Genomic DNA, 10,218 nt, shown 5'->3' on the forward strand with positions numbered 1-10,218 from the left:
GTTGGTGTAGCGTCCAAAATGGCGTCGTTCCGACTAGCTTTCTTCAAACACATGTTTTCGGGGAGGCAGACTATCCTGCTTTTGGATTGTACCGATACATTTTCAGAGACTATCGGGCGTTGAACTACGACATTCAGTGGTTCATGTGTGATCTACCGATGGAGTGTTGGCCTCCGTCCACCAAACTGTATCAGTACATGAGGGATTGCATCACTTCCCAAGCCGTTTTAACCATCCTTAGCACTGTTGACACAGGGTATCAAGTTCTGTCAGAAATAATCTTTTTCAACCCGACCCTCCTGTCAGGTTACACCCCCACAAATTCTATCCTAAGTCTCACTCACATTTCCACCACTGCTGGTCTTTTCAAACCAGATGGTTCCCTCAAAGCCGTGGAAGAAATCCATCAACTTGCAAGCAACCACTCTCTTCGCCTATTGGAAAAGGAGCACCACGTACTACTCAGTGCTATTCCCGAAACTTGGCTCGAAGAAATTTGGTCCCCGGAGTCCTCTCCATTGGGCCAGTAAACCTGCACGCCCCTCAGTGTCCTTCATCCACTCGATACATAAAAGTGCTTTCGGATTCAGGACCTGGCCACCAAAAAATTCTACAACACTTTTTGTAGGACCCACTGCTCCAAAACACACGCCAACCCTCCTGGATGCAAGTGGAAGAATTCTCTCTTGTCGGCAAATTATCAGAGGTTTTCGGCTTTTTACACTTCTCCCATTCAAAAAGAACATAGGGACGTGCAATGGCGAATTTCTCATGGTGCCACAGCCAACCAAGTATTCCGCTACGATACTGGCTTTGCCCGAACTCTAGACTATCGTTTCTGCTCTGCTTCCGATGATCCAAAGCACACATTCTTGGAGTGCCCCTCCACCAGTAATCTTTGTGCACTTGTGATTCGACCCGCTAGTGGTCTTGACACAGACTATGCATTTTTTCCAGAAGATTACGTATTTCTATTGTCACCAAACACAACTGTTAGGAAGCAGCTAAATCTCATCTTTGTTTTGTCCAAATCAGCAACCCACAAAGCCCTTTCGAATAAAAGCGTTGGCTCCGGCCCACTGACTCCCTGTTACTATTCAAATCATATCTCAGAAAGATCATCCAAACTGACTTTAAGTTCTACCGTCTCACAAATAATTTAAACACGTTTCTAATATTTTGGTGTCACACCGATGCCTTCTGAGACATCGATGGAGAAGACAGTCTTTAAAGTCATAACGTAGTTTCAAACTAGTGAGCTAGTCTTCCGCTTAGAAGCAGGGTAGGTCCCAGCTTCCAGCCAGGAAGGGCGACACCTTTGTATCTCTCGTTTTCCCGACATACATTAAAAGATTCGCCTTCCATCGTAAGATTCATTTCTCATTACTTAGTATCAGGCCAACCGCTGGTGACCTAGCATTTTTATTGGGTTGGTGTCATTCTCATTTTCACTTTCCCTTAGAGTTGCTTAGCTGCTCAATAATTTTGTCCCTAATCTACAGTAAACTCGCATATACCCCGCCGTCAAAGCCAACGCGATTCCGAAATTTTCTCAGTCCAGCAAAATTGTCAATTTTTACTCCAACAATAGCGGGTTCGAGACGGGGCAGCAATCACCGTTCGACTGGGAAAATAGACGTAATTTGGTCAAAATTGTGACCCGTTCTAGCAAAATCAGTCGCATGTCGCACATAGGATGAGCCGAGATGACACCAGGAGATAATAGAAGAAATTGATGTCCTCAGATTTCACATAAGGCAGACAATAGTGAAATGAACAAACAGTCCATCTCAATCTGCCAAGCTCAGAGCGACATGTGACTGGTTTTGCTGGAACGGGTCACATTTGTTCTAACTATTCCCGCACAATAGTAGCAGGATAATGATGACTCAATAGTACCTAAAATTGACTGAGTCTTGTATCAAGCGTTTGTCCGATCAGAATTTTATATCTTGTTTCATGTGAAGTATTGGTAAATATGAAATTTTCGCTCTTGTGCTCAGTATTATTTTGCTGTTCCTGAGCCGTTGTTCATATACATGTATGGCCACGATGACAGATGATGAAGATGGTGAAGGTGGTAATGCTGACATCGATTTGCATTCCGAGCCCAAAAGATTTGATATTTAGATGATTAAGCCCGTAGCACACTGGCCACCAACTTGCGGCGTTCACAGGCGTTTTTTGCCGCAAGAGTCCTGAACGCCTGAAAAATCCCTAGTCTGCTACGAACGGCGTCGGCGAACGCAACTTGCCGCCACTTGCCGCAACTAAACGCCAAATATCTAACATGTTTGATTTTTGACGCGTGTCGCCGCGTTTGAACGCAAGAAGAAGCCAGGTGTGCTACGGATTGCCGCCTGAATTGGCGTCGGCGTCGACTGGAACAGCCTACCTGAAGCCACAGTGACGGCCGAGAACACCGACGCCTTCAGGAAGATGCTCACCACTTAGACCAGCGCTGATTTTAACTATTTTACCTTGCACGACCTTACATTTTTATCAACTTTTACCATTCACCAACCAAGCTTTTATCTGTTCAACATACGCCTGGGACTAATGGTCTGCTTAGACTGAAACCCAGTATTGGAAGAAGAAGAAGAAGAAGGCGGCGAGGCTATGGCCAATCAGTATGCGTCTTGATGTCACATGATTTCAAAATGGCAGCCTAAAGTGGCGGAAAAGACGCTGCTGGACGCCGATTCTGGGCAGGTGTGCTCTGACCGGGATCCACTGGCCGCCAACTTCGGCGTCGAGAGGCGTCAGCTGAACGCTTCTTGTCGCCAAAGTTGGCGGCTAGTGTGCTGCGGGCTTTAGGCCTACATTCAGGCCCACCTTTTAGGACATGCGTATGCGAGGACACCGTCACAAAACGCGCGCCAATATCGAATCCATCCACGGGCATTTTGCGATTGGTCAGCAAATGAAGAAGACTTCAGAAATACGTATGAGGAGCTCCCAACCTTGAATGGGCGACGGTCTGATGCAGACGGACCAGTCATTCAGGGAATACAAGTATCGTCAGGGAAAACACAATGTTTCCTGTTATAGGCCTACCAATATGAAAAGGACATGACTTCTCGATATTGCAAAGTGGCTCACAACAATCCCCTGTCATTGTTGTCCAATTGTCATGAATAGGGGATTACCCATGTATTTCCTATAAACCACTTCCTTCTGATCTCATGAAACTGATCCTGCCTGAGGACATCGTTCATTTGGATAATTGACACAATCGACTGCTTATAATTCAAGCAGCCTAGTTTTGGGTGACGGAAAACATGAACAACTTTGATGTCATAAAACCCCATATGTGACCCGTCACAGCAAAATCAGGCGCATGTCGCTCTGAGCTTGGCAGGTTGAGACGATCTGTTTGTTCATTTCTCTATTGTCTGCCTTTTGTGAAATATGAGCTCATCAATTTCTTCCATTATCTCCTGGTGTCATTTAGACTCATCTTCTGTGCGACGTGCGCCTGGTTTTGCTGTGAAGGGTCACATATAAAGTCGCCGCTTCGCTTCGCTTCATGCATGCCTTTGTCTATTATGTCACACAAAATGCACACCCACTTTAAAAGAAACAAGAAACATTTTTGGTTAATGGTTTTATAATTCTGGCTCTTCGTTAAAAAAATGCAAATTCTCATGGTCACTAACCTGATGATCTTCAACCCAATTGTCACATTGTTTCAAGAACCTTTGTAGTCACAGTCATAGACAATTTTGAAAAATTGAGTTCGCTACAAAGCGTCGAAAGCTTCTCATTAGCTGGGTTTGCATAGGACTTGGTTGGAGGGAGGGAGTCTTGGGGAAAACACCTTTGTAAAGAAAGAGTTCAGCTCAAAGGGGCATTTTTACGTGACGGGGGGGGGGGGGAGGGTTATTTTACTTTGGGCGGCAATTTTCTGGGGGGCAATTGTCGGGCGGCAATTGACCGGGGGCGGGGGGGGGGGGGTTGTCAGGGGGAAATTTGTCATAGAACCCCTCTGGATATTAGCATCATGAAAGCTTTTAAATGCCAACAAGCCTGGAAAATCGGTCACACCGAGGATGATTGGGAAAGTCCCCAAATCGAACTTCGAGAGGTCGAGAAAATGATCAGCTTGTCTTGGGAGAGGAGATGATCAGTTGAGGATCAGTAATTATGCTGTGCGTTCTTTTGGAGCAGGAGGTAGCCGTCTGCTCAATTATTGACGACAATGAAGGTTAACAAGTAGAACTTGGACAATTACCTGAAATTGAACAGAGTGACAAGGAAGGTAATTTACAGCTTTTACATGAAGAGCCAGATTATCAAGAATAAACAAGATTGTCCTTTGCTTCATCAGACAAAATGTATCCGTATCCCGGTGAAAGGAATGGCAAGTTGCCATTGAAATAATGCATCTGTCTTCCCTTCATTTAACGCAGCAACATTTCATCCATCGTAAGCATTCAACGGTTGCAACGCACTACTCACTTCTAAGGGCAGCTTTGATTTTGCGTTTTGAGTGTTGCAGGATTTTAGACAAACATGGATAGTCCAATAACCCAATGTTCTGAAGCTTTGACAACACATGTACAATGTAATATGTTTCAAGATTGTTCGCAAACGCCAGGTAACCTCCAGGACTGACATAACTGAGTATCCCGTAACGCGTAGGTCGCTTAATGGTTCGTGTCATCAATGTCAATGTTGGAGTAAAATAGACATCGTCGCTATTGTTAGAGTAAAAACTGACAACTTCGCTGGACTTAAAACATTTCCGAATCGCGTTGGCTTTGACGGCGGGGTACTGTATGTTGCAATTCTATCAGTACTCACTTATATAATGCATCATCTCGCTTTCTATTTTTCAGGAAAGAAGACGGTCTCTCGGGCTGCTTGTCTTTTAACCGGCCGTGACCCCAATTGAATCCATCCTAACAATAGCAATAACATTTTCAGGTCCCACAGTTCTTTCACATTTTTCTCTTTTTCATTGATGGCTTTTTGCCACTGCCCTGATTGGATCAGATCTACCTGATCGGCACTCTTTCATTTTCTAACAACTTTAACTCACCCATATAATACCGGAAGGGGTGAGTAGTACACACCAACTAAATTTTTATTTCACCCTTGAACTATCCAGATCAAATACCTATTAATATTATCAGTGCAGTGCCCTGGTAAGCGCGCAGCGCCTTTAAGTTGGGGGGAAACCCCCCAAACCCCCTGGTTGGGAACCTGCTATAGTTCCTTCCGCCAATTTTTTGTTTTGATAGACAGTTTTCTCCGTGTATCTCTTTAGCAGTAACTCAACTCCATCATCATCAATAGCCGGCAATGAAATGGAAAATGTCCCCCCCCCCGAAAGGTGTCCGGACTAGATAGTCTGGCACTCTGGCAGATTCTAATGTAAAGTGCAAGCTCTATTGAACTCGCCCAACTGTCGACATGGAGAGCCCCCCCCCACCCCCATCCTTCTGACATGTTTTAGCTGGTGCATTGGGGGAAAGGCCCCTCAACCCCCCTATTGGCCTCTCAATAAGTCCTTCTGAGCTGCTTACCCCGGGGGCTTGAGTGTAACCTCCAAACCTTCATGATAGTGGTGCAGTCATTTGACACGTTTAACCCAGAGCGAGGAAGAGGTACTCCTTTGATGGTACCCTAACTGCAACCCTCAACCACCATTACCCTTCCTTTTCACTGGCATGATATTGGCAAGACTGCCAAGAGGTGGTACTGGTGGCTTCCTTGAGACAATTGCATGTGGTTGTACCTGGGCAACCAATTCAAGGGGCCAGGGATCAGGTTTTTCCCCCACCAACGTGTTGCCGAATGGTTAATGCATAAAAAATTGGTTGGAAAGGGTTTTTGCAGGCCAAGAGACTGGAAGACCCTTGACTCTTGAGGAACACCAGACTGATGAACAAAGAACCTGAGGAACATAGAACCCTCTTCATACCTGGGATCATAAAAAGCCTGCTAGCGAATATTAATTATTCTTTAGAAAAAACACAGAAGATCTGCAAAACCAATGGTAGGCCTTCCCCATAAAAGCATACATTCCTCCTTGAGGTGTCTTCGGATCCAACCACGGCCCATTTGGTATTCGTTCAAAAGGTTTATTGAAATCTCAAAATAATTTTTTTTTCTCGAAACGCCTGCCCGTCTTTTGCTTCATTATTTCGGGATTATATCCATTTTAAGCATCTTTTGGATATTATTACTGAAGTATCAAAAATCAAAACACATATGTTGGGGGGTAAACCCCCTGAAATTGAAGTGTGATTAAAAAACAGTGTGAATATTCATGTGGTTCTCTCTCGGAGCTCAGAATAGTCGAGTTGTTTCATTCGCGCGCGTTTATCTCTTCTGGCGGCCATTTTAAGTCAAATTTAAGCCATTTGAAACGAATCCGTGGACTTGAGAAAAATTGTTTACATTGGATACGTCGTATGCACGTTAACCATAGTAGCGCTTCGAAGGCTTTTCTGCTGCGCGCTTATTATTATTTTTGTTGTTGTTGTTGTTGTTGTTGTTGTTGTTGTTGTTGTTGTTGTTGTTGTTGTTGTTGTTGTTGTTGTTGTTGTTGTTGTTGTTGTTGTTGTTGTTGTTGTTGTTGTTGTTGTTGTTGTTGTTGTTGTTGTTGTTGTTGTTGTTGTTGTTGTTGTTGTTGTTGTTGTTGTTGTATTGATTGGCTAACCAACGATATCGACGGCGAGGTATCAAGTTCTATTATACAAGATCTAAAACAACTCGAACTGAATTGACATTTGATGGCTACTGCCTTTTTACTACTTATTTTATTCCAACCCAATAAAAACGGAGCGCAATGTATTTACACCACTGCCTTGCAAACAAGGTGTTAGAGTACATTTTGAAAATGGAATTTCTGATTTGATAATACCACTAAGAAATAAGATAGCACTGCTCACAAAATATCGCCGATATTGCTTCTGCATGAGCCTCTGTAAATATTTAAATTTCCGCGGCTACCGGAAGCAACCAGAGATGTAACCATAGACGTTGTCCATAATGTAGATGCCACATGCAGTTTTGGAGACGCTTATATTTCTTTTATTGTGCTAGTGAGTTATGCCTACATAACTACAGTACAATAATAAGTTTTCGACTGAGAAGGCCAGGGTCCATCTCTGTTTGACATATCGAGCATACTCAAGGTGTTTCCTTTGCAAATCTAAATGAAGACGAGGGCTTTTTGATGACATTCTCAACGCATATTTTTTGAGAACTGGATAACCTTATGCTTAGGTTTGCAACACGAGCATAGAAGAGAAGCTGTTTTTCTCTTGTAAAACGAATACCATTACAACTTGGTTAGGAATCGGATTACTAAAGCTAAATCAATATTTCTTTCTTGGCTTCTTGTTCCACTTTCGAGGTTTCATGGCCGGAATCTTCGCAACATTGGACTTGATTTGTCGCTGAATACAATTGACATATTGACCTGTGCTCAGTAATTGTGCTCTTCAACTTGGCCGAGTAGGAAAGGTTTTAAAACAGAACAAATGTATCTTATTCAAGATCCAGCTGAAGGATCTGTCGTGTCTTTTTCTAACAGAAAAACCTCTTGCCCTTCATGAATTGCGCATAAGAGAGCAAAAATAAATCCGTCTCATCCGTCGACTACGATATGCATGCGCAATTGTGGTACGGTAATTTGAAAAACGACTTCGTGATCTAACTGAGTTGTGTCTTACAAAAAACTGCGCCGTCTTCAAAGCTGCATCTCAATGAACTCTTTTCTCAAGAGTCAATAAAATTTAGGTTATTGTCTTAAGGGACCATCTCAGCAGTTGTTTTGTGATTTGATTTGACGAAAACTAAGGGATTTATTTCAGCGATATTGATGAATAGATATATATTTTATGCCCATCACCACCAGTCCTCTTCAAATCAAGAGGTTGCAACAGGTTGATATTTCAAAAATGAAGTTGTGTGCCTAACTATGGTAATGAAGTGGTTCATCTGCTATGTTAGTTTGATATAGTATGTAGATTCGTTTATCAATAGCGTTCGAAGAAAGAGGAATAAAATGGAATTTTCAAAATTTTCGTCGGCGACTCTCTGACATATTCACGGATGTGAGACACAACCTCAAAACGAGGCAGGGTCAATACCTTGAATGCGGCGGCAGATCTCCCGCGTCCTCACACCGTCCGTAGTTGCGGTAGATATATGTCCGGAAGTTGGTATTAATTGGTACGATTAAGTTTGGCTCCCTTTGTTCTTATGTGGACCGCCTCCTTAACCTTTCTGTGCGCGTTGCGCGGCTCATGATCGATTATCCCTCTGAGTTTGGGGAACTGCTGAAAATGGTGGTCGACAACACCTTCATTCAATTTAATGAGGTCATCTATGAACAGACATTTGGTATGGCTATGGGCTACCCCCTTTCACCGGTACTCGCTAACCTCTTCATGTAGGAGTTCGAAAGGAAAACTTTAGCTACTGCCCCTCACCCCCCCCCCCCTAAATGCTGGAGTACATGCGTAGATGATACTGGCGTCGTCAACAAGCAAGTTAACGAAGATGAACTGTTCGCTCACATCAACCAACAGCATGACAGCATAGCCTTCACTATCGAAAAGGAGCAGAACGGTGTGTTCCCTATGTTGGACGTGCAGGTGTGTAGGGAACAGGAGGGAATTACCACCGATATCAATATGAAACCGACACATACAGACCACTACTTGCAATGGTCTTCAAATCACCCAGTGCAAAACTCTCATGCATAGGGCTGACGCCCTCATTGAAAAAGAGCAACTCAGAAACGCGGAGAAGTCAAGGATCAGGGACGCTTCAAAGACCTGTGGCTATCCGGAGTGGGCTCTTAAGGAGGTTGAGCTGCCAGGTCGCAAGAAGCGCCAATGTTAAGAACCCGATGACAGAACAAAAAAAACCCGCTGGGTTTGTAGTGTTGCCTTACATACAGGGCACGACGGAGAGACTGAAACGTGTGTACGCGAAACATAACGCGACGTGTGGCGAGGAGTATGTGGGAGAGACCGAATACTCGTTGAGTCAACGGACTGAGGAACATCAGAAGTCACTTGACTCTAATGATATGAAATCGGCCCTTAGCTGACACAAAGTCCAAATGGGAAACATGGTGTGTAGGGGCCCCCTCATTGACAATATCGAGATAATCGATCACGAGCCGCGCAACGCGCACAGAAAGGTTAAGGAGGCGGTCCACATAAGAACAAAGGAGCCAAACTTAATCGTACCGATGGATATCAACGTCCGGACATATATCTGCCGCAACTACGCTTGAACCTATACTCAGCTCTGGAATTTTCAATTATAGTCAAGCTGCAGTTACCAATGGTTATACAACATTATACACAACACTGATTTGCCTCCTGGTCACTAAATACGGATAGCGTTGATAAGAGGATCTCACCAAACTAAACTGTGAGAACATTTCAATGTATCTTGACACACAATGTTCCGAGATAGCAAATAAACAACTGATGACCGTCAAACAGATTGGAATATGATCATTGAAGGATTCTGAGGGAGTGTTAGAAATCATAAGACATACTGTGGTATCATGTTCAGTTGCCCGGTCATACTCATCCTCTAAACTCCAGAGTGAGTCTATTTACACCTGCAAATGGCTATCTGAGATGATCCACAGGTAATTCCGACTATTATTGTATGATAATGAATGAATGATAATATTAGTTATTCGTGGTGTTCAGTTACCTAAGACCTGAGACAGGTAACATGGGTTATACTGGATGACTTACATCAATCTTACCGACTGGTATCTGCTTTCGGCAAGGCTTGCCAGAGAAATGATGTTAAAACCTGACTCGTTATTTGTTACACTCAGTTTGATTCGCCCAAAGTCTTTGCTCTGAACGACTGCTGAATGTGGTTGGTTCGAGTGAGAACAGGTCGGACTCCTCCTGGGCTTTGGCAATCATTGTCAAGAGGCACTATTTCTGTCTGCCGGTCCAGCAAGTCAACTGCAAGGAAACTTGAATCCAGAGAGACAGATGAACATGACTCCAGAGAGACAGACCTATTTTTCACAAATGGGGGAGTAGCAGAACGCCTCCTGTAAAGGATTTGCAGTGAACCAGCAACAAGATAGACTTTGTGTTTGGTTCATACGCAGTACACTATCAATAAAGGATGGCGATGCAGGAAGAGAGGTACTGGTGAACTGGACATCATCATTTAACTGGCCCTATCCAGAAATGTCCAAAGGATCTCTCT

At 43.7% G+C, this 10,218-nt stretch overlaps 1 protein-coding gene across 1 annotated transcript in view; it reads right to left on the reverse strand.

Moving 5' to 3' along the window:
• The window catches only part of LOC135499494 (uncharacterized), a 145,434-nt gene that overhangs the window by 53,180 nt on the left and 82,036 nt on the right, over positions 1–10,218 (reverse strand). The gene's annotated exons all lie outside the window — the stretch shown is intronic.

The sequence above is a fragment of the Lineus longissimus genome, chromosome 15 (genome assembly GCF_910592395.1).
Source record: "Lineus longissimus chromosome 15, tnLinLong1.2, whole genome shotgun sequence".
NCBI classification, from domain to species: Eukaryota; Metazoa; Nemertea; class Pilidiophora; order Heteronemertea; family Lineidae; genus Lineus; species Lineus longissimus.